The sequence below is a fragment of the Lacerta agilis genome, chromosome 6 (genome assembly GCF_009819535.1).
Source record: "Lacerta agilis isolate rLacAgi1 chromosome 6, rLacAgi1.pri, whole genome shotgun sequence".
Classification (NCBI taxonomy): Eukaryota; Metazoa; Chordata; class Lepidosauria; order Squamata; family Lacertidae; genus Lacerta; species Lacerta agilis.
The window spans coordinates 5,346,287-5,370,877 of NC_046317.1; the positions used below are offsets into that span (position 1 = coordinate 5,346,287).

Here is a 24,591-nt window from a genome sequence, read left to right on the forward strand (position 1 = left end):
TGGACAGAGGAACAAACAACACCCTTCGGATCATGGCAGTTTTGACTTCACAGGCTGTACCTTGGTAGGTTCTAAAAATTTGTAGCTTTGAGCTTCTTAAGAGTTCCTTGAGCTTACTAGAGTTGAGAGATGTTCCATTACATGATCTGCAACTTCTCAAAAGAAAAGGGAGGGAGGGAGGGAGAGAGAGACCTTGCTGTGAGCCTCTTGAATCCAACTCCATTGCATGCAGATAGTACCAAAACATTTCCTCGCTCCTCCCACCAGGTGGAGCCAGAGCATTTCTAACTGCTCTTTTGAACACGTGTTTTTTACTTGTTACAGCTCTTCCGCACCGCTATCGAAAACCCGCTTTTCCCCAATCTGTTTTGCTCATTAGTTGCGACCCTTCGTGGTTCGCTACTAATGCTGGACGTTCGCTGTTCTCACATTCCGTTGAACCAGACAACACATTTGTATTTCAGATCAAGTTCGGATAAATAAAATTAAAAAAGCAACTTACGAAGGGAGCCTTTGAAAGCAGCTCTTAAAACCCTCTGACACGCCCCATCCCTATTTTCGGCAGGAGCTGGGAAAATGCAAGTGCTCTGCCTGTGTCCCTTCGGGGTCTTGTTCGCTTGCTGCTGCAGACTAAACTTCATTTCAGACTAAACTTCATTTTAGTGACTACCAAACAAGAATGTGTTTCAGCAGTCCGCATCGCCTTGCTATCAGTGCTATATTTGCTCTGAGTACATTATCAGGGCAGGGGAAATAGCACATTGTGGGTGGGTCGATGAGTGTCACAATAGCCCCCCTGAGGTGAATAAAGGGGGAAACGCCCTGCGACGAGACACAGCCAGGAACTCGGCCTCCTAGAAGTAAGCCTGAGTAAGTAGCAAGAGACTTCCTCCCTCTTGAGGGTGTTGCTGCCTGCCTGTGCCAGCTCCCTTGCCTGTGTGGCTGCCTGCCTGTGCTGGCTCACTTGCCTGTGTGGCTGCCTGCCTGTGCCGGCTGCCTGCCTGTGCCGGCTCCCTTGCCTTTGTGGCTGCCTGCCTGTGCCGGCTCCCTTGCCTGTGTGGCTGCCTGCCTGTGCCGGCTGCCTGCCTGTGCCGGCTCCCTTGCCTTTGTGGCTGCCTGCCTGTGCCGGCTCCCTTGCCTGTGTGGCTGCCTGCCTGTGCCGGCTCCCTTGCCTGTGTGGCTGCCTGCCTGTGCCGGCTCCCTTGCCTGTGTGGCTGCCTGCCTGTGCCGGCTCCCTTGCCTGTGTGGCTGCCTGCCTGTGCCGGCTCCCTTGCCTTTGTGGTTGCCTGCCTGTGCTGGCTCCCTTGCCTTTGTGGCTGCCTGCCTGTGCCGGCTCCCTTGCCTGTGTGGCTGCCTGCCTGTGCCGGCTCACTTGCCTGTGTTGCTGCTTGCCTGTGCCGGCTCCCTTGCCTGTGCGGCTGCTTGCCTGTGCCAGCTCCCTTGCCTGTGCGGCTGCCTGCCTGTGCCAGCTCCCTTGCCTGTGCGGCTGCTTGCCTGTGCCCACTCCCTTGCCTGTGTGGCTGCCTGCCTGTGCTGGCTCACTTGCCTGTGTTGCTGCTTGCCTGTGCCGGCTCCCTTGCCTGTGCGGCTGCTTGCCTGTGCCAGCTCCCTTGCCTGTGTGGCTGCCTGCCTGTGCCAGCTCCCTTGCCTGTGCGGCTGCCTGCCTGTGCCAGCTCCCTTGCCTGTGTGGCTGCCTGCTTGTGCCAGCTCACTTGCCTGTGTCACTGCTTGCCTGTGCTGACTCACTTGCCTGTGTGGCTGCCTGCCTGTGCCGGCTCAGTTGCCTCTGCCGCCTCCTCTGGGATGGGGCTGTGGGCTCCACCCAAGATGGGGGGTCTGAAGGTGGGGAAACCCAGCAGAAGCCAGTTAGGCAAAAAGCAGGTTCGAGCACCAGGAAAATCAAGATGTGACCTAGGAACAGGGAAGGTACCGGCTGATTTTTGAGATGGTGTATTGATTTCAGGTGTATTTCTTTCAAACATATTGATTTTTTGCTGTTGTTGTTGCCCAATCAGTTGTTACTCATTTGTTGTACAAATCCATTTCCTTCCTGATGTGAGTGGCGAGTTGTTGTTGTTGTTGGAATATTAATTTTCCCAGCATTCAAGCGCAATTTCGCCATAGGAAAAACTTGGTTTTCCACCCAGTGAACTTCCAACCCGCTTGCACACTGTTCCTGCCATGGTTTCTGAATGCTGGAAGTTGTGGTTTGGTGGCAGGTTGTTGTTCTCAAGGTCTTGCTCACCTTTGGGGAATTTGGACGGCCGTGCAGACGCCACAGGCTCTGGCTTTTTCTCCACACCCCACCAGCAGAAAGGAAGAAAACGGAGTGGGGAAGAGAGGTTCTTTGCGTTTCTTCAGGGTCCGCGTAAAACTTGGGTCCATTAGAATTAAAATGGATATTCCTGAATTTGCAGTTTTTCACATGGCGTCCCCCAAATCTACCATCACATTGCAGCTTATAGTGGCGGATTGGACAGAAGCAAACCATAGATTTGGTTATTTGGCCAAAGCTTTTCCCCAAAAACCATCATAAACCCATAGGTGACCTCTGTGTTCGCATATGTGTTCTGTAATTTGTGGGCTGTTTGGTTGTAATTCCCATTTCCAAGTTGGGTGCCTTAAAAAGAGGATTAGGCAAAGCCAGCGCTCAGAAGGCTACCAGTGGCGGCAGCATTCCTCTTTCCACTAGTTTATGGGCATCAAAGGTGGGCATATTGCTGTTGGCCTGATTCCGCTGAGCTCTTCTTCCTGCATTGCAGGGGGTTGGACTAGATGACCCTTGGGTCCCTTCCAACTCTACAATTCTGTCAGTCTTATGTTCTAGGACCAAAATAGCATATGAAGCATAGTTTGTCCCCTGCATGTTCCCCCCCCCTCCAAAATACAGCCATGGAAGCTGCAAACTAAACCAGAAATCTGGAGTGGGGTGAGAGGGTTCTTAACCTTTCCTCTACCCCACTATTTTACTCCTGACTTACCCATACAATATACATGTTCCATGTTCCATAAGGAAAGATAATGAGCATATACATACCGGTATTACAAGTACATCGGCTGCTTGGACCGTAATTAAACAGGAACCTACTTTAAAAATATAATTTTACATAGGTCTAATTGGGGTCTAGGCAGATGATTTTGAATATTGTCAAAGCTTATGAAACTGCAGAGTGAAGGAAAACAAAAGTTTGCTTCTGAGCAAACGCACTGAATCCAAAGCTCCGGATTCCACACTTCTGAGAGCATTTTGGCTTTTCATGGAAACCTCTTGAGGCAAGTTCAACTTCATTAAACTAAGTGCTCTGCTAAAAATAGCCCAGGCCCTGCTGCTTGAAGTTCACAGTTCTAAATGCAAGCCAAAAACTGTTGTTTGACAGTGCAGCAAACTGCAGCGATGCGCTAAGTGGGTGACTTTATCCAAACAGTTGTTAACCAACTTTTAGGTGTAATGTTTCATTTAGCAGCTCTCTCAGCCTGCTAACAGACCCTTGCGCTTTGTAGATGAGCTATGAATCATGGGGTTCTGCCTTTGGATGCGCAAAACAGTAAAGAGCTTGAGCATGAGCCCTGCTGACTTTCATGTGCCTGGGATGAAAGCAAGACGCTTACAAGCCTGAGAACTGGCCTCCAGGAAGACCCGAGCCATGGCAAAATTAAGTGCAAACAGTGCAGGGTTTGTTGGGCTGGGTTTTGTTGCTCTGATGAAGGAACTCCTATGTCATTTTTGCCACTGTCTGGTTTTAGTGCATTGGCATAGAATTACTCACAATCAGGTCCTTTGTCATAAATGAAAGCACTAAATTTACTCTATGTGGATCAATACATAAGGGCCATTTAAAGATATTGTGACGGGACATTGTGGTGTTTTTAACAGCATGGCAGGGCTCATATATGGCACAAAATGATATGAATGTGGTTCATAAAGTCATTAAGACATACAAATAGCTTTGAGCCACCATACAATTGTAATTTTAAGAAATGTTGGACACAAAAAGGATTCCCGTGCACAGATGTTTGATACAATATTTTTCTTGCATGCATAACCCTTCATGATCAATTGAGCTGTTTTTCACAAGAGCATTCAATTTACGCCATATGTGAACAACTACTTTTTTATCATTTCTGAGGCATGTCATGTTGGGGGGATGCAAAGATGTCAGATGTCTCTGAGCAACTACAAAATATATTATGCCTACGTATGGCATGGGGCCACAATATAGCAAATTCTCTGAAAAGTGTAGCCTGGGCAAAGTGAGGAAAGTGAGTGCAATTGCATGTTGCAGGGGTTGGACTTGTACCAGGAAACTGAAAGGACTGCTGTCATCAGACCGGGAAGGAAGACATCCCTGATTTTCATGTTTGAAGAAATTAACATACAATATTCTCTAAGGCTCGCATACATTGTGTTGAAAGCTAGACGTACCATCCATACCATAGCCAGGCAAAATCTTTATTAAGACCAACCAAAATGTCATTTAGAAAGTGAGCAAGAGCTCTCCAAGCAGAAAGTGTGTGGCTTGTGTCATGACAGAGACAAAGTTCAAAGATGGCACTAGACTTAAGTGTGCATGGGTGGAATCAAGAATTTCCTGTACCTCTTCTGTTTTGTTTGAGAGACAATGACAGTTCTGATGTGTCCTCTAAGCCTTCCATGGCAGTAAGCATCAGGGCAAGCAGCAACATGATAGCATGTAATAAGAGCTTTCTTGTGCTTATAAGATGCTGCAGTGTTGATGGATTGTGTCTGTATCCACAGGAACCTCTAGAAGATTAAGTTTATTATTTGGCAAACGCACTCAGGCCTTCGTTTGGTGCATTTGTGGCCCCAGCTAGTCTGGGACAAGTAATTAACTCAACAACAGGATTTACACACAGCTCTATGAATTTCACATACCTTTAGCAAACATATTAATCGCACTTTTGCACAAGACACAACTAGGAATAGGTAGAAACAAAATTTAAAAAATCCTTCCAGTAGCACCTTAGAGACCAACTAAGTTTGTTGAAGTGTGCATGCACAGGAAAGCTCATACCAAGAACAAAACTTAGTTGGTCTCTAAGGTGCTACTGGAAGGATTTTTTTTAATTTTTAATTTTGTTTTGACTATGGCAGACCAACACGGCTACCTACCTGTAACTAGGAATAGGTGGGTAATTTCTGCATTACCGTGCCAAAAGGTGCTAACCAAAGAGGAGCTCAACTACTGTATATTTCTCTTCAGTAAGGATGGAAGGACCTGTCACTTGTGGTTCACTCCCCTTGTCATTTTCCAGTCCTCAAATCAGTCCTCTGCATTTCTGCAGTGAAAATTCACCAGGAGTTTAGTGTGAATTCTGTTTGCCGGAGCCTGTGCTTACATGCAGGGGAATTCCCTAACTCACCGGGGGTTTGAGACCCACAGGCTACCCTCACCTGTTTTAGCCAGCCAGTCCGTGTATTGTATGGGAAAGTCAAATTTGATAGATAAGGCTTCAAATGCGAGCTGAATGGATTTCTCCTGCATGCCTACTCTTCAGTTTATTCATCTCCCAGATGTCTTGAGACAGAAGTCTAGCTTTTGTGAGAGGTCAAGGGACCAGATGCAAAGTTGTTGACTTCAGACCCTCAGATGAAGAAGCTGCCACAAATTCTTAGCTTTCTACTTAGTCCTTAAGTGAGATGATTATTGTTCTCCCTTGTGGCAGAGGAGGGGAAACAGATGTCGACATTGAATACGGCCCTTCAGGCCTATGTCAGCATGTAACTTAGTTTCTAGTATTACTTTTAGCATGTGGCTCGCCAGTCTTTAAGGCTCAAGTACAGCTGCCCAAATTCTCAGGTTGATGTAGGAATCTATATTCAAGAGTGGGCAGAACTTGCAAAACCAGGAACTTGCAGATCAAATCGTTTTCCTTTTAAACAACAACTTTAAATTAGATTTGCACTCTGTGGTCGCAACAGCACTTTGTCACCGAAGCGGTCACACTTCCTCAGTGATACTTTTGGCGCCAAATCTAATTTGTCGATGGAAGATTCAGCCCTCCAGTTCTCGGCTCAGATGGCTGTTTTAAAATATTGGATAAATTAATAGAGTAAAAATATTTATGCTTATCAATTATTATTAGCCATAACAGTGAAATGGAACCAACAGATATACAGAGGCAGTATATCTCTATAACCAGATGCTGGAGAGAGAGAATAGGCAAGAGACATTATTGCTTTTTTATGAGCTTCCAAAAGGCATCTCTCTGGCTGGTGTTGCAAACAGAATGCTGTACTGGTGGGATTTTCATTCACTCAATGAGGCACTTCTTGAAGAACTTGCAAATCCTACACCCTCGTTCCTTTATTCTTTGTTGAGAGGTGCAGTATTAAATAACTACTGCTTCCGTAAAGTGCAGAACAGAGGATTATTTGCAAAATTATATGTGGATGGAATGGGAACAAAGCAGTCACAACAGAAAAGGGGGGGGGAATGTATGTGAACTTGTAGATTTGAACAAATTGCAGTAGTTTTTTGTTTTAGTGATAACATTTATTGGACCAACTTTTGCTAAAGGATTGTACCTTATTAAGGCTCTTAACTTCTGTGTACACGTAGCAGTAAGTAGGACTTACTGCTACATGTGCACACGTAATGGGACTTCCTCTCCCATAAGGAAACCTATCCTAAAAGATCGGGTAAGGGAAATGGCTTATTGCAAAAAGGAACTGCAAGAAAGTGGTGGCACACCTGGGATCATCTGGTTTTTATTCTGTGCCAAACATCGAGTGTTCTACTGATTGTTATCCCCAAAGAACACTCTGTCTGTGCTTGTTCTTGAAACCACAATAAATTAACTAATGGAATTTTAACTTTATCATGTTCCAAGCTAATTGTTTTGTCAGTAAGAACCAATTTCTATTACTGCTTTTTAAGGGTAAGAATATAGCTTAGACATCTTGCAACTCCCTCTTATCAATGAACACTGCAGTCAGTGGCGGAGCTTCATGCTCCGGCACCGGGGGCGGGAAGCAGGCGGGGGCGGGGCTGGCGCGCGTTCTGGGGGCGGGGCGAAGAGAAGAAGAGTTTGGATCTCAAAGCGGCTAACATTCTCCTTTCCCTTCCTCCCCCACAACAAACACTCTGTGAGGTGAGTGGGGCTGAGAGACTTCAGAGAAGTGTGACTAGCCCAAGGTCACCCAGCATCTGCATGTGGAGGAGCGGAGACACGAACCCGGTTCCCCAGATTACGAGTCTACCACTCTTAACCACTACACCACACTGGCTCTCTATCGGATCCCGCTGCCCGGGGTGCCCCACCCCCTACGCCCCGCCCTTCCTATGACTGTGACTGCAGTAAGTTAATCAAATGTGAATTTCACTATGAATGTTTTTCAACATTCCTTAGAGCCTACTGAGAAAAACCCACGAGAAGTATCTATTTTATTAGAGACAAACCAGATATCCATAAATATTCAAAATTTAGGGTGACTTTCCCACTGCATACTGCATATCGAATGCTGTTAGATTTTTAAAATGTCGTTCTATATATTGACCAAATATTAAAGGCAGTTTTGTTGGCCCATAAGAAAAATTCCAAAATCCATATTAGGGCAATACCTCTGTGTGTTACACTATCGGTTTTTAAACTGCTTTCTGGTCAGAAAGTGCTAGATTCTTTTAAAGCTTACAGGAGTTATTAAATGATAAGGCCATTAATGCCAAACAGATCCCCCACCATTGCTGATCTTCTCTCCTGAAGCCCAATAGTGCCCCACGGGAATGCATTTATTTAAAGGCATTTCTATACCACCATTCATTAAACTATATCCCAGAATGGTTCACGCTGCCTAGGTCTAGGGTGAGGAAGTGGACCTGGCGTGAGGACCTCTGTTGACAGATGTGCAGAGTCAATCACGTGGCGTCAGATGACGTCAGATGAAGTTCTACCTGCAGGAGCAGACGCAGAATGAGCTCCAGTCTCAGCGCAGCAGTCCCAGATGGGTCTCTGCTCTTTAAAAAATATGCAGTTCATCACCAGCAGCTATATGTGACAGCCTAAACAAATCTCCTTTTACTCCTGCAATGGAACTGCGTAGTGGATACACACAGCCTTGTGCAGTGCCTGTTCATTTCCATGAGGCTTATGCAGAACTGAGTAAGGGCCAGATCAGGCTGCCTCTCAACCTGCTGTCCTTAATGCCCCCCACCCCCCCAAATCACATGTCTGGGGCACCCACCTCACCTTGCCTCATCAGCCCTGAAAGAGTCGGCAGGTTTTATGCAAATTCTTTCCCCATGACCCAACAATTTCTTGCCCCTGCCTCTTTGGATGATGAGAATTTCATTTTTCCCCTCTGCCAAGAAGAAGATAAAGGGAAGAGATGGAAGCTTTCCTAAGATCCCTGCTGGGAACGTTTCGCTGTATTCTACGTTGGCATTTGTATCTGCATTGTTATGGGTCAGTGGCCCATCTGAGCACATGTTTTCCTGGGTTCAGGTTGCAGTCTGCTGCTGTTGACAGATAACAACTGCGTTGCTTCGCCACACTGAATCATTTAATGGATGCCAGCTCATCAAAGGCTCTGGTCTCCAGAGCATCTGTCCAACCTGCTTCCTTGTCATAGGCCTCGCCGCCTCGTTGGGCAGCATTGCTTTAAATCATGAGTAGCCAGTTGCCTAGTAGGGTTGGGTGGGGAGTGGAGTTGCTGGAAGAGCAAGCTTCATTCAGAATGAAGATGTCTTGAAGGATAATGTCTGCTTGAATGCAACTGCGCTAAAAATGAATGGATCAGAAGATGCTGGTGGGGCTAAAAAAGAAAACAGAGAAGCCTTTTGTTCGCATCTAAGCCATTTAAGAAGACTGCATGAATGCTAAAGGAGTTTTTATTGCAGAATCTGCCTTTCCTTGAAGCTCTTAAATCTTTGATGCTACAGAGCAAAACTGGGGCAGTAAATGAGGAATCATAGCATGGAATTTTTAAAAAGCCGGCATAACAACAACAACAGCCCCCGTCATGCTTATGATTAAACCTTAAATGTAGTTTATGACTGTTTTGGATTTGTTGTTGTTGTTCAGTCGTTCAGTCGTGTCCGACTCTTCGTGACCCCATGGACCTGTTTTGGATTATGGCATTCCAAATAGGGGAATGGATGAAGAAAGTAAGAAAAGTTTTTTCTCTATAATGCTTTTTACCCTGTGGATTTTTTTCCTTTTTCCTTGTGCAACCATGCTCATGCCCTTGAATATATCACATTTGCTACTTTTAAAAGCTCTTATAATGTTCCCCTTGCTATTGCTCCCCAGCCTTTGTTTCATAAGAGCTGGTATAACATCACAGCTGCAAGATTGAGGTCTTTGGGCAGTCTTTGATTTGAATGCTGTTATGGACGGTGTCCCTCCACTCCAATGCCAACCCAGCAGAGTAGCTCACTAGCAGCAGATGATACCTCCTACTTTCTCTTCTTGCTCCTATCTGCCACCTAGGGCAAGGTGTGCAGGATTCCCACGGCTTTACGGTGTTCTACTTGGGAGTACGGGGACGGCCAGCCAAACTCCATGTCTCCTGCCTGGCAGCTTCCACCCATCACTCTTTTTGACCTCCAGGGCACTTTAAACCAGGAGTGCAGTCCAACCAACAGGAGAGGACAAACGACCCTTAAGCACGTTCAGAAATCAGTCCAGCCCGAGAAGCCTAATTAAGCAGTTTATTTAAGTGGAGTAGTATTAATGAGTAGTAAACAACTAAGCCGGAATATTAGTCAGTGTATCCCTATGCTAGAGAATATAACAGCAAAACTTCCTCTTAAGGTCACTTCTGACCCTGGTAGTCTCTAGCGTTGGTTGCATGACAAGGGATTAAAGATAAAGAGTTGTTGGCAACGTTCTGTTTTTAAAGGCTCTTGACCTGGGTGGGCTCTGATTGAGCAGCCAATCACAAAAGTTGCACATAGCCCAGAAAGTGGGCATAACACTTTTGGGGGACTAGAGGAGGAAGAAACCAGAGTGACAGTGACAAGGAGATGGGAGACTACCAGAGCCATAGGTGCCATTCCTATAGGCCAAGGTCCCTAAACGGCCTTGGCCCAGTATGCCTGAAGGAGCATCTCCACCCCCATTGTTCAGCCTGGACTCTGAGGTCCAGCGCTGAGGGCCTTCTGGCAGTTCCCTCATTGTGAGAAGTGAGGTTACAGGGAACCAGACGGAGAGCCTTCTCAGTAGTAGCACCCGCCCTGTGGAACGCCCTCCCATCAGATGTCAAGGAAATAAACAACTATCCGACTTTTAGAAGACATCTGAAGGCAGCCCTGTTTAGGGAAGTTTTTAATGTTTGAAGTTTTATTCTGTTTTTAATGTTCTGTTGAAAGCCGCCCAGAGTGGCTGGGGTAGAAATAAATTATTATTGTCCCTTTGCCCCGCCCCAATGAAATATTTGAGGGGGCTGCCCTTCCACAATTGATGGACAATGCCATTCAAATGGTGTGCATGTGCCGCATCTTGTAATTGATTATGAAGGGTGGGGCTTACTTGCCCCCAGTACTTTTTTAAAATAGAAAAATAGGTGCCGGTACTCTTTATGAAGTTGTTACAGTAAGTGCCACACTTTTGACAACAAAAAAGAAGTGCCGATAATGCATACACTTGAGTGCCCCCTGAAAAAACCACTCCCTGCCCCCCATATTTTATTCAAGTTGGCACCCCTGATCACAGCATTAGATCACAACCTCTCATCAGCTTGTGTGCAAAGTACCATATGTTGTCTGTCTAACTTTAGGGAATGGAAGCTAAGTGAACTGGATTCTTATAATACCTAATTATTTTCCTATTTGGGGTCCATACAATTGATTGTAGGAGACAGCTTCGACAATTAAACTGCTATGTTGTGAATCCAAATCTGGTTACAAGCACTTGGTTTCATTGCAGCTGAATCAATTGAATGATTTCAGGAAGGAAGGGAGGAAAGTAAACAAAAACACAGTGGGTTTTCATACTGATTTTCAAAATTCTAAGCAAGTCATAGCTTACTTTAAATTAATAACTATCCATGACCATGAATTAAAGGAACAGGTGTTTTTACCACAGTAGCTGGTTAATCACTGCTTGAGACTAGAAGAGTATATGAGAACAGATGGTAAGGATTTAAGCAAAAGGACAGATGCATTTATATTGAAATGCTTGGAGGATAAATCTCTAGAATTCTTGTGGCAGAAACAATCTTTGCTTTGTTTACTTAAAATGGCAATCCATTGCTATGTACAACTGGCAAGAGCAGTTGTCTTTGGAATCTTGCCTTTACAGATAGTTCATAAATCCTATTATACATAATTCTGTTAAGTCCATTATGTATACAGCATATGTCTTCAGAGATGCCTCTCTCTGCAACTTTCATTAAAGGATCAACATAATAACGGTAGTTTTCAACATGCAAGTTCGTTTGACAACTATTTTTCTGTGGGGCATTATTCACAAAAGTAACACAAGGCCAATTTGTTATACAGTATATTCTGGGTACAAATAGCCCTCATGGGTGTCATGTGAAAATATGTTGGTTAGACATACACTTGATGGCAGTGAACTCATTACTGAGCTGATAGCTGAATCATGCATGTGTATTCATCAGTTGCAGCTAAGGATGGGGGAGAAATCTGACTCAGTCCACCTTTTAATTCAAGCCTAATTTGCATTTGCAAACCATATGGGAAACTAAACACAACTTTTCTCCGAAATTTGTATTCTCAAGATTTTGCAGTGCAGTTCTCAAACAAAAAGTGTGCAAATATTACATGTATATTAGGAGTATGGAGTTGACTTTTGGGGAGCAGAGATGGCTGACTATTTTTCGGCTGTCAGCGCTTTATCAGCAGAAATAATTATTATAGCCAAGATGAAGATCTTGGTGTCCAACTCCCTCTTTGAAGATAGGGAGATAAGGGATAACTTTACATGACCTGATGGAAGCTATTCATCACACCTGAGAGAATAAGTTTTCAGATGCGGAGGAGGGTCTTAGAGTGAGGAACCCCCATTGTACCCAGATACCACACAACAGTTCTCAATGTTAGGCTTCAGGGCATCAGATCAGCAAAAACCTTCCTTATTTTAACTGTTTTTGAGATTGGAAGCAATTACAACTTGGGTGACCTATCTGCCAATTAATTATAACCCAGAAGGCAACTGGGCTGCTGGCATAGTAAGAGGCAATAATTAACAGTCTGAAAAACATAGCAAAAGGCTTAGCTTAATTACTGGTGATTAAGAAAGTTTATAAATGGATAAGGATGCTCTGGTTTGTCAAATAAATTCATCTTATATGACTTTTAACTCATCTTGTGGTGCTAGTTATAAAAGTGAAACTGAATCCATTGGTGTGGGAACAGAATGCACTGTTTACTTAAAGAGACAGACACAACTTTTCAAGGCAGAGTGTTAAGGGGGAGACAAACAGAACCCAATATGAAAAAAACACTGTTGAACACCTCACTGATTGTTGGTATAATCTGGCAACTATTGGCTGAGCAATTGAAAGAGCTCAGAGCTGAGATGCTAATCTGGGGAAACATTGTGTCCATAAATTGGGAATAGAATCAGCAGGATTTACTTTCAAGCAAAATGAAACATTGATTTCAGCAGGAGACATGCCAGGTTGAAATTTGGCTAAAATGTGCCCAAAGTGAGATAACTACAATTTCCCCACCTAGTTGAAAATACATCTACAGTACATTTGAGATGGCTATGTACATGTTTTTGACACAGATTTTTATTTGGTCAATCTTTGTAGTTTCCAAAGCATTGCTTTTATTAAAAGTTACAGGTAGGTAGCCGTGTTGGTCTGCCATAGTCGAAACAAAATAATTTTTTTAAAAAATTCCTTCCAGTAGCACCTTAAAGACCAACTAAGTTTGTTCTTGGTATGAGCTTTCTTCAGATATCTGAAGAAGTGTGCATGCACATGAAAGCTCATACCAAGAACAAACTTAGTTGGTCTTTAAGGTGCTAATGGAAGGATTTTTATTTTATTTTTTATTTTGCCTTTATTAAGTGTTTAAATGTTACAAGGCATACAAAACATATGGTAATACAAGGAGAGACTCAAAAAACACCTTAGGCATTTTAAAATCAAAGAGTGGCATCATGAGATAAAATTTTAGCATTCTAATCTGTGTAAGGTACTCTGAGCCTTCTTGGGCTAAAAGGCAGACTAAATCCAAATGAAAGTAAACATAGACCACTTCCAGATAAACCTGTTTTGAATTGTTACAATTATCCCTCACCTCAATATAATACTTTTAAAAAACTTATTATGGCAATATCCGGTATTTTTTTTTTAAGCCAAAACACTGGTGGGGCGGTATCTTTTCCTAATAGCATGCCATGGATATACTTACTGTTAACAAGTCTGTCCAAAATGCCTGTCATTTTTTAATAAGTAGAATCTACTAAGACATTTAATCAAAACAAGGAACATGTTTCAGTCTCATCACCCACTATTGTAATTTCTAAATCTTAACAACAAGAAAAGTATATACAGGTAGTTCTGTATTTTAGCCTCATAATTTTTAAACTTTATTAAATGTTCTAGGAAAACACTTTATGGACTATTTATGTACTGTACACATGTGTACACACACACACACAAAGTACGATGTAAGCTGAGCCCGCTAGTTTTATTAGCACTTCACAGGGGAGCAGTGAATCATGAGGCACAATTTAAAACAACTCGTTATTTTGAGGGTAATGCAAAGTACCGGTAAACGCAGTTTAGGGTTGCCATACTCCAAGTAACAAAAACCCAGACACATTCGGGGCACCCCCACCCACCATCCCACATCTCCGCCTCCCACCCCCTCCCTGCCTCCAACACTTCCTTGCTCGCCACACTCCCATCTAACCTACCATTGTCCAGTCCTCCTTCATAGCCCTCCGGGAACATTGGGAGAAGTGGAGTTGGACTCTGGGGGCTGCAACCCAGGTGCTGCTTTCTGGAAGGCCGGGCTAGCCTTCCAAAGAATGTCACCCCTGGGTGCGCCACCCGCCCGCGACTCCCAAGCCTCCCCCAGCTGTCAAAACGAAAGAGGAAGGCCGCTGGCAAAGCTGCGTCACACTTTGCCGGCGGCCTTCCCCCTTCGTTTTGACAGCTCAGGTGAGGCTTGGGAATTGCGGGCAGACGGCATGCCAAATGTCACCCCCCTCAGCGATGACACCCGGGGCTGTTGTGCGTGGACGTTACCTCATTTGCCTGCACAACCAGCAAAATGAAGAACGATAACATCTTCTGGGGAGAGCACTTTGAATTCTCTGGCCTTCCACCTGCCCACAGCATCACCACCCACATCTATCAAGATGTTGGAAAGAAGAAGAAAAAGGACAAGAACAACTACGTGGGTCTGGTCAACATCCCCATAGCTGCTGTGACTGGTCGGCAGTTCGTGGAGAAGTGGTATGCCATCAGCACTCCCACACCTAATAAAGGGAAGACAGGTCCCTCCATACGGATAAAGTGCCGTTACCAGACTATTACCATCCTCCCCATGGAGCAATACAAAGAATTTGCTGAATTTGTGACCAACAACTACACAATGTTATGCTCTGTTCTGGAGCCAGTCATCAGAGTCATCAGCACTCTAAGGAAGGAAGACAGGTCCATCCATCCGGATCAAGTCTCGCTATCTGACCATCCGCATCCTTCCCACAAGACGGAACTCGGCCTCCTCCTCCTCCTCCTTTTTGTTGCTTCTCTCCCCAGCTTCCTTCTTAATGCACGCTCAACATCTGCAGGAAGAAAAGTGAAGCAGCTCTGTTTCAAAGAAAGGTACAAGAAACAAGGCTAAGGGCGAGCTCATAGCTTAGCTGAGAAAGACCTCGACAAGGTCCGAAACACACACAAAAATTGAAATAAACGATTTTTTTATATACAAGGGGAGTTTATAAACCCGGACACATTGGGGACACCACCACACACCTCCACCCCCCATCTCACCTACCTTTCTCCAGTTACAGGTAGGTAGTCGTGTTGGTCTGCCATAGTCAAAACAAAATAAAAAATAAAAAAATCCCTTCCAGTAGCACCTTAGAGGCCAACTAAGTTTGTTCTTGGTATGAGCTTTCGTGTGCATGCACACTTCTTCAGATAGCTCGTACCAAGAACAAACTTAGCTGGTCTCTAAGGTGCTATTTGAAGGATTTTTATTTTATTTTGTTTCTACCTTTCTCCAGTCCTCCTCCTCCTCCTCCTCCACAGCCCTCCGGGAGAAGCGGCGCGGCCATCCGAAGGGAGCGCCCGGCCTCCGCTGCTTCTCTCTCTCTCCCGGGCCGTTGGCGGCGGCCATTGTGACAGTTAGCTCCTCGCGGTGGGAGGGAGCTCTCTCGCGGGAGCGACCAATCGGAGCCCGCTTTTCACTAAGGCCGCCGGGCCGCTCGCGCTCACAGCCTCTTTCAAGGAGCCTTAACAGAGGCTGGAAAGGTCGCGCCTGCGCGCTTCTTTTTTCTTCTCCCGCCCGGCTTTCCCATCCATCCAGCAGAATTCCAGGAGGGAAAGACGCGCGCGCGCGCATGCGTCCCTCTCCCCCTCCCTATCTTGCACGGGCGCGAGCGAGCGAGCGTGCGCGTGCGTGCGTGCGTCGGGAGACGCCACCTCCTCCCCCTCCCCCTCCCCCCTCCTCCCTCCCCTCAGAGGATAAGCGGCCGCCGGTGCTGAATGAGAGCGGCTGAAGCGGGCGAGGAAGGGAGGGAGGCGGCGGCGGCTGAGCTCGGGCCGGGCAGCTCGTCTTCCTCGCCGCGTTCCGCGTTCGCTCTGCCCGCTCCTCTGGCGCCCCGCGTCTCGTCAGCAGGTGAGTCGAGGGGAGCCGCGGAATAGGCGGCGGCGGCGGCGGCGGAGGAGGAGGAGGAGGCGGCTGCCCGGGCACCGGTCGGTGGCGTGTGGGCGAGCAGCGCCTTGCCTCAGCCGGCCCCGTGGGCGCTTCGCCGAGGCCCGCAGGGATGGCGAGGCTGCTGCTGCTGCCGACGCCCACGGCCTCCTCCTCCTCCTCCTCTCCGTCCCCTTTCGCCTCCATGCCGGGCGAGGGTCTCCCTTCCCGCCGAGCCCGGGAAGTCTTCCTTCCTCGCTGCGCCTCCATTGAACTCCTCCATTCCGCCCATTGGGTTCCATTCGACCCCCTTTCCCGTGTCGCGCCACCCACCCCCCTACGGCTCCATTGAACGCCTCTCGTGTCACCCACCCACCCACCCATTATTTGCCCAGCGAGCGCATGCTCTTCTTGCAGTGCCTCGGGGCCGGGCGGGGGGCGGCGAAGAAGAAGAGGAGGAGGGCGGTTGGGGTCTTTGAGGAACTTTCCACGCCTTGCTTGGATCTTGTGTTTCGCCGTATCTGACTTGACCACATTGCGAAGTTTATTCCAGCTCTCTCTCCCATCAGCTGCAAAGGAGAGCCAAAGGTGCACAGATGCAAGTCCAGAGCGAGTGTTGAGTCGCTTCCCTAGCACGCCTATGTGAAGCCTTATCAAGCTAAAATGGTTACAGCAAAGAGGCTGCCTAGGGTTTGGGACTCGTTGAACTCCAATTTAGGGTTACACTGGAAAATTCTTGGTTCACTTATGTGTGTGCTTTTCTACTCTATGTACTTTTACGTTGGGTGGGTTGTTGGCCTTGCTGGGTTTGGCCAAAAATCTTAATGCAACCGACAGTCCTGTTTTCTATGTACTGAGGATGCCTGTATAACATAAACACACTTGTGCATGCTACCTACTCACTCACCCACCCACTTAGGTGCCCTGTCATGGACCTGATAAACTGGACTCTAGCCTATGAAATGTTAGGCCAGAATGAATAGATTCGCCTTTAAGATGCCAGAGGAATCTCTTACCCGTATTCTGTTGCTGCTTTCCTTGCTCTGTTTTGGAGCAGGATTAGAGTTTGCCTTCCCTTAATCTGTGTTTGAAGCATATATGTGCATGCCTGGAGCTTTCTCTATTCTGCATGGACTAGCATGCTTGCTAGTTCTGCCCTCTCCTTACCATGAGGCATTGTCATTCCTATTCCTGAGCTTGAGGTGAGTCCAACCAATCATCTGTGTTAACTATGTAGGAGGTGAGGTGTTTGGATATGTCATGATAGGAGTGCAGCCTCCATCCATTCCTCCATGGAAACATTGACCAAAAGAGTATTGCCATGCCTTTCAAAGGCAGAGTAACTAGTGGGATTTAGAAGCCATTCCAATTTCTCTAAGATATTTGCTGTGTGGTAGCTATTTTTACTAGAGGATAATTTTGAATAAGAAGCGTTGAATGGTCAATCCCTGCTCAGTTGCTGTCTTGTCAAAGTGCACTTGAAAGGAAGTGCACCGAATGTACTAACAAGTGCTCCTTCTGCTTCTATTTTGGCAGCTGTGGGTTCTTTGTTGTATTACTGAGGGTTGGATTTGTTTCAGGGACCACAAGTTGCTAATACGTAAGAGACAGCTGTAGCTGTAGTCTTAGGTAAATAGAAAAGAGAGAACAATTGTATATTTTTTGAACTAGCTTCTGATTGTTTAATAAGTTTTGGAGTTATGTTTTGCAATAGGGAATTCTAAACGGATTTCCCACAGGAGCTTCCTATGACCTTGATTTGGTGCCTTGACACCTCGCTTTTGAAGTGTAGGACACAAAACACCAGGTGAAAACAATATGTTGCACTTGATTTGGCACATACTTATCCTGAAGAAATTGCCTCCACTTAATTTTGCCATATCATTTTTATTAGGTTAATAACAATACAATAATAAAGTCCATCACTTTATTTTTTCAAAATCTTAACATTTTGGCTTTCTAGGGCCATGACTTCCTTCAAACCCTCCTTATGATATCCTAAAATTCATCACTAATTATATTTCACACATCAATCACTGCTTTCAAATGTCATATATAAATTTTTCACTAAAACATACTACAATGATCTTATTTATAAACTTACAAAGCAGTCCTACCAACGTGTTCAATTGCGTGCAATTGTCTTTCAAATAATCTGCAAATTTACCGGTAGTCCAATCTTGGATGAACTTCTGGTCCCGCTGTTCTCGGATTCTTCCCGTCATTTTGTCCAATTCCACATACTCCATTAGTTTCGCTGTCCATTCTTCCTTCGTCAGTGATTCTTCTTGTTTCCATTTCTGTGCAATTAAGATTCTAGCCGCAGTTACAGCATATTGGAAAAGTTTATCCTGAATGTTTAGGTGGAATCTTATCCTGCCTCCACTTAATTTTGATTCACCTTGTTTTGCCAAGTAGATTACCAGGTGGAACCTTGTTCACTCTGGCTGCCAAACAGCTTTTTAGGTCAGTTGTCCTTCACTGGTACTGGAGAGACCCCAAAATGCCTTGTAGAGCACATTGCTTCACCAACAAAACCTTGTTCTTCCAAAAAGTACCACATTTTGTTTTTTTCCTGCATGACTGCACAGTAAAAGAGCCAGGTGTTAACTAGAGGGCCTGTTGGAACAGAAACCATGTTTGGTTCTGCGCTTTTGGTGTGTGGGTTGTCTGGTTGGTTATACAGGCAGTGCAGCATGAAAATGAGCACTCTCAAAATACAGGGCAACTAACTATTAGTGGGTTTTTGTACACCCCCGTCCCATGAGTATTGCTTTATTATTTTGGTATTTTTAATGGTATTTATATAAAATATTAATGTATTATATGATTATATGGTTCCCCCCTCCCCTGATATTGTATATATATTCTTTTTCTGTCAGATGCTTTGAGACCTTTGTGTGACAAGCAACTAATAAGTCTAATAAATGAAATGTAGTGAAGCTGAGCAGCTACAGAGAGCAATGGAGATAATGGAGGCTCTTGAGACATTAGCAGTAGTTCTGAAGGCTGAAGATTAGCCCACTAGACCTCTATCTTTCACACAATAAGCAGGATGTGTGAAGTATGGGAGGACAGTGGCTTCTCCTCAAACATGTGCTCTTCAATGCACCAGAGTGATAAGCTTGAATTTCCTGAATTTCAGTGCTTGTGTCAGGACAGAGTGTCACTTTTAAAATATATGCTGTAGTCCTTTCAGTAAAATATTCCCAGAGTGACATTACTTTTAGTGATTGAATACATAGCCACAAAATACAGTAATAGTTATTCCATATTAAATAATACAGAATAATGGAATGTGGTTCTGTGTAGGTGCCCTTTATATTTTCTTCTTCCTCACTAGGTAATTGTGTTATTGTGTGTGAATAGCAGTAAGGGTGTAAAAATTCTACCCACAGCAGTGGAAGTGGTTGTAACAGAACTCCTTGTCCCAGTATAGAGTGAGAAATACAGTACCATACTTACAGGATAGAAAGCAAGATTCAGGATGGATGAGAACTGGTGATTTGTGTTTTCAATTATGTTTATATGTATTTATTGTATTTATTGGGTGCCTGAGGTAAATGAACAGGTTTGAACATGCCACTATAGGGATAATGCATCAGTTGAAACTTGCATCAGTGGAACTTGCATCTTTGTGTGGGAATATTGGGGCTTGTGCTTTTGTGACTGAGATCATGAGGTACATGCAAAATACAGTATATCTGGGTTTGGATTAAAGTATCCTTATTTGAGAACCTGGTGAAGTAGTGCATTTGGGCATGACCCCCAAATCTGCCATTCATTGCTGCTGTCTCAGGAAAGGCATTCTTCTGCAAAGGGCACCACAGTTTCCACAGAAAGTGACCACCACGGCAGGAGTGCTGCTGCTCATGTTGAATTGTCTTCACTGTCAATGCTACTTAATGGCATCATTGAACCAGTGCTTCCAATGATCACTTGTTGTTGTTCAGTCGTTCAGTCATGTCCGACTCTTCATGACCCCATGGACCAGAGCACGCCAGGCACGCCTATCTTTCACTGTCTCCCACAGTTTGGCCAAACTCATGCTAGTCGCTTCGAGAACACTGTCCAACCATCTCATCCTCTGTCGTCCCCTTCTTTTTGTGCCCTCCATCTTTCCCAACATCAGGGTCTTTTCTAGGGATTCTTCTCTTCTCACATGTGGTGGCCAAAGTACTGGAGCCTCAACTTCAGGATCTGTCCTTCCAGTAAGCACTCAGGGCTGATTTCTTTAAGGATGGATAAGTTTGATCTTTTTGCAGTCCATGGGACTCTCAAGAGTCTTCTCCAGCACCATAATTCAAAAGCATGAATTCTTCGGCGATCAGCCTTCTTTATGGTCCAGCTCTCACTTCCATACATTACTACTGGGAAAACCATAGCTTTAACTGTACGGACCTTTGGCGGCATGATCACTACAGCTTCTAAACTCTTCTCCCGTGCTGTCTTCAATGGCCTCTTGGTCTACATTTTGTTTTGGTTCAGTCCTCCTGTTGTCTCCTAACTCTTAGACTGTCTACACCAGCACAACCAGCCAGTCTTGCAAACCCCACAGATCACCTGGGGCTGAGAATGGTGCATTTTAAGAACTAGCAGGGTGGTGGAGTGTGTGTAAATATTGAGCTAAACTGGGGTATTTTAATTCTTAACAATTTGGTACAGATGCAGTTTGCACTTCCAGTTCTAATGTAATAAAAACAAAAATGAGTTTCTCCGCATTCTCCTATTATTAGCTTTAAAAAAAACCAGTTCACAGAACTTCACCCTTAATTCTGAAGGGGGTTTCATGGTTCAAATTGGGAGGTATAAATAAGATGTGACTATTTGGAGAATATGATGTTGAAAGAGGACTGTACAGTATGCAACTGACTGATGCTACACCATAATAGTAGAGTATTCTAGTTCGGTTGCAATAACCAACCACCATTAGAAAGGTATCTATAGGATTTACATTGTTCTTAACATAGCTCTGAAAAGTTTATACAGAAGGGATGAGCTCTGTGAGTATGTATGTATGTATGTGATTGTATAAAGTTGTGTCAACACAAAAATGGGTTATCAAGAGGCATGGCCTCCTAAGGCACTGGTCTCCCATCCTCCCAAGCCAGTGGTCAGGGATGATGGGAGTTGGGAGACCTGCAACATTTGGAGGGACACAGGTTTCCCACTCCTGCCCTAAAGTAAGATTATGGTTCAAAATATATAATTGGTTTGTATGGTTACTCCATCAAATATAAATTGTCAGTGTAAGCTAGCCTGACAATTTAAGGTGTTAGCATTGTTGGGGGGAAAGTTATTTATACCCCCAATTTAAACAGTGTTTTATGGCATAAGTCAACCTGGTGCCATTCAGATGTTTTAGACCAGATCTTCCATAAGCCCCAGCCAGCACACAGCACATTGAATTGGACAGGAAGCTGTTTACAATCTGTAGAAACCTAATAGGGCTAAATGATGATAAATATTTACCTCTGGGGGGCACTCCTTTCTAGGACAAAGTGGTGATTGACACTTGGATACAACCTTTGCTCTTTAATGCTTAAAATTGCCATTCTACATGTAAATAAGGTTTGCTTTTGGGAGATAGGAGGTACATTTGAACAGACAATGTCCTCGATTTAGCCCATTCTAATCAGAGTATCTATCAGGGAATTTAATTTCCACTTAAAGTGAAAGTACAAAGTCAGGGTAAACAAATATTCAGACCATAAGAAATAAATGCTGTGTTAATTTAATAGCTGACAAGTTGCTGTAGGGCAATGTTTCCATGGAGGAGCCTTTTTGTAACATGTAATTTCACTTTCTAAACACTTCTTATCGGTCTGAGAGAGTAACTTGATTTTCTAAGGGAAAGTATGTCAATTAATAACTTCCTATAATGTCATTGACTGCCTCTCATTGTTTCACTTCCAAAACAACAAATCCAGAAAAAATTGGAGAGAATCTGAGGAGATGAGTATTCGTGTATGCGTACTTTTTGGAAGGAAACATTTCTGTGATGCCAGAGGCATAATTATGAAAGATGGAGATAGTACATAAGCTAATCTTTGTTTTCATGGATACCAGTGCCTCCACAGTTTTCAGAGGCAGAGGGAGGATTTTTTCCCCTTCCCCTTTAACCTTTTAATTTCCTGCTGGTTGTAAGACGGAATGCAGTAGTTCCCCTTTGCAACCTAGTCTTTGTTACTACAATACATTTCCTGACATAGAAAAGGCAATATGTGTTTGAACGGTCACATCTTTTCCTCTTCTGCCTTGTCCAGTGAATCTTTGTTCCTTTGGAGTATCTGTTTTCTTAGTTCTTCACCTCATTGGGAAGCTTTGTTTTTCCACAGACTTTATGAAACTAATGACTTCTATATCATGATTGTGCAGGAAATTAATTAGAATTTTCTAGTGCCTCATATAAATCAAGAGATTATAGAAGTACTTATTAGATCTAAGATTCTAGCCTTGCTGACCTAAAGGGGGAACTGTCCTATTTTTGCCCTGAATCAAGTAGCCAGTATCTAGGTCTAGTAAATATCCTGAACCAGCTCTTAAAACAAATAAACAAAAATGGAGGGATAAATAGATATATATATATATGTACTTGGAATGCCTAAGGGTATCCAAGGAGCATAAAATAGATTGAATATCCTTCTCTGGCACTGGACTTTCCCCTGCCCTCCACTGTCACAGAAACCCCTGAATCCCTGACCTGACACCTGAGCTCTGACATCACAAGCCAAAAAGAGCATCCTAGGGTTGACTTGGAAGCAGCTTGGATCTGAAGCTTTCCCAATCCCCTGATATACCCCTAAAGCAAAGATCAGGGGTCAGCAACCTTTTTCAGCATGGGGCCGGTCCACCGTCCCTCAGACCATGTGGGGGGCCAGACTATTTTTTTTTTGGGGGGGGATGAACGAATTCCTATGCCCTACAAATAACCCAGAGATGCATTTTAAATAAAAACACACATTCTACTCGTGTAAAAACACCAGGCAGGCCCCAGAAATAACCCAGAGATGCATTTTAAATAAAAGAACACATTCTACTCATGTAAAAACACGCTGATTCCCAGACCATCCATGGGCCAGATTGAGAAGGTGATTGGGCCGCATCCGGCCCACGGGCAAAGATTTAGACCAGTAATTTTCTTCTCATTTTTCTCAATTAGAAGGGAAATGTTTAAAGAGAAAATTAAGAATGCTATCCCAACATAACTGCATATTGTTGTATGATAACATGGCATCGGGAATCACTCTGTGTTCTGGTGGCTTGCTATTTTTATCCAGCAATGTATGTTGATGTATGTGTTTATGCACTTCTCTTCAGAGTAGAGAACAGTTGAGGCAGTCCAAGTGCATGTGCAAATTCATAGAATCATAGAATCCTAGAGTTGGAAGAGACCACAAGGGCCATCCAGTCCAACCCCCTGCCAAGCAGGAAACACCATCAAAGCATTCCTGACAGATGGCTGTCAAGCCTCTGCTTAAAGACCTCCAAAGAAGGAGACTCCACCACACTCCTTGGCAGCAAATTCCACTGTCGAACAGCTCTTACTGTCAAGAAGTTCTTCCTAATGTTTAGGTGGAATCTTCTTTCTTGTAGTTTGAATTCATTGCCCCGTGTCCGCTTCTCTGGAGCAGCAGAAAACAACCTTTCTCCCTCCTCTATATGACATCCTTTTATATATTTGAACATGGCTATCATATCACCCCTTAACCTTCTCTTCTCCAGGCTAAACATACCCAGCTCCCTAAGCCGTTCCTCATAAGGCATCGTTTCCAGGCCTTTGACCATTTTGGTTGCCCTCCTCTGGACACGTTCCAGCTTGTCAGTATCCTTCTTGAACTGTGGTGCCCAGAACTGGACACAGTATTCCAGGTGAGGTCTGACCAGAGCGGAATACAGTGGTACTATTACTTCCCTTGATCTAGATGCTATACTCCTATTGATGCAGCCCAGAATTGCGTTGGCTTTTTTAGCTGCTGCATCACACTGTTGACTCATGTCAAGTTTATGGTCTACCAAGACTCCTAGATCCTTTTCACATGTACTGCTCTCAAGCCAGGTGTCACCCATCCTGTATTTGTGCCTTTCATTTTTTTGCCCAAGTGTAGTACTTTACATTTATCCCTGTTAAAATTCATCTTGTTTGCTTTGGCCCAGTTGTCTAACCTGTTAAGGTCATTTTGAAGTGTGATCCTGTCCTCTGGGGTATTAGCCACCCCTCCCAATTTGGTGTCATCTGCAAACTTGATCAGGATGCTCTCAAGCCCATCATCCAAGTCATTGATGAAGATGTTGAATAAGACCAAGATGTTGAATTATTCACCATTAGCTTGTTTCCAGGCGGGAGTTAGTGTTTGCTTTGTATATACAGTACATCTTGATTCAAGTTGGAATGGATTGTTGGCTCTGTAAAAAGTATTTTGCTCCACCTGATCTGTCAACGTGTCTTTTTCTTTGACTCACCAGGGTGCAGTGACAGATCTAGACAGAAAAACAAAAGTGAGGTGGATCTCTAGAGATGTTGTGGATTAGTTCATTTCTCAGAATTTTTTATGGTTATGAAAAAGGATGAAATGTTCCACAGTATAATGATCCACAAATAATCCATTAAGCAAATAAAACAATAAATATAATTTGATATAGTACATTGCTTGAGAAAAACAAGAATATGGGCAAAGTTCTTAATTTTACAAAACTAATAAACTGTAGGATTAAGCATGATTCTGTTCTTTATCATTCCAGTATATAATGAACGTATACCATTATGCAATAAAGCTTTTATTAC

General features: G+C 44.3%; 1 protein-coding gene across 2 annotated transcripts in view; it reads left to right on the top strand.

Moving 5' to 3' along the window:
• Positions 1-15,671: 15,671 nt before the first annotated feature.
• RALGPS2 (Ral GEF with PH domain and SH3 binding motif 2) overlaps positions 15,672-24,591 on the top strand; it is an 88,982-nt gene continuing 80,062 nt past the window's right edge. The window contains exon 1 of one of the 2 annotated variants that reach the window (XM_033151281.1): positions 15,672-15,791. The gene's annotated coding sequence lies outside the window, so the exon portion shown is untranslated. The remainder of the gene's footprint in view (positions 15,792-24,591) is intronic. The other variant, XM_033151283.1, reaches the window with a different exon arrangement.